Raw genomic sequence first — 350 nt, forward strand, 5'->3', positions numbered from 1 at the left:
TTGGAGCTCAGTCTCTTCCGATAACAGTGAATATGTTTGTACACACACACACACACACACACACACACACACACACACACACACACACACACACACACACACACACACACACACACACACACACACACACACACACACACACACACACACACACACACACACACACACACACACACACACACACACAGGTGCATCTCAAACAGTTAGAATATTATAGAAAAGTTCAGTGTTTCTGTAATTTGATAGGTGGAGTCAGTGATTCTGGAGAACGCTTGTTGTCAAAATCAGTGAATATCTCCTCATGATCCACTACCTGTCAGTACTGTGTGTGCGATGAAAAGGAATCCAGT

The sequence above is a fragment of the Ammodytes marinus genome (genome assembly GCF_949987685.1).
Source record: "Ammodytes marinus genome assembly, chromosome: 11".
In the NCBI taxonomy this organism is placed as follows: domain Eukaryota; kingdom Metazoa; phylum Chordata; class Actinopteri; order Uranoscopiformes; family Ammodytidae; genus Ammodytes; species Ammodytes marinus.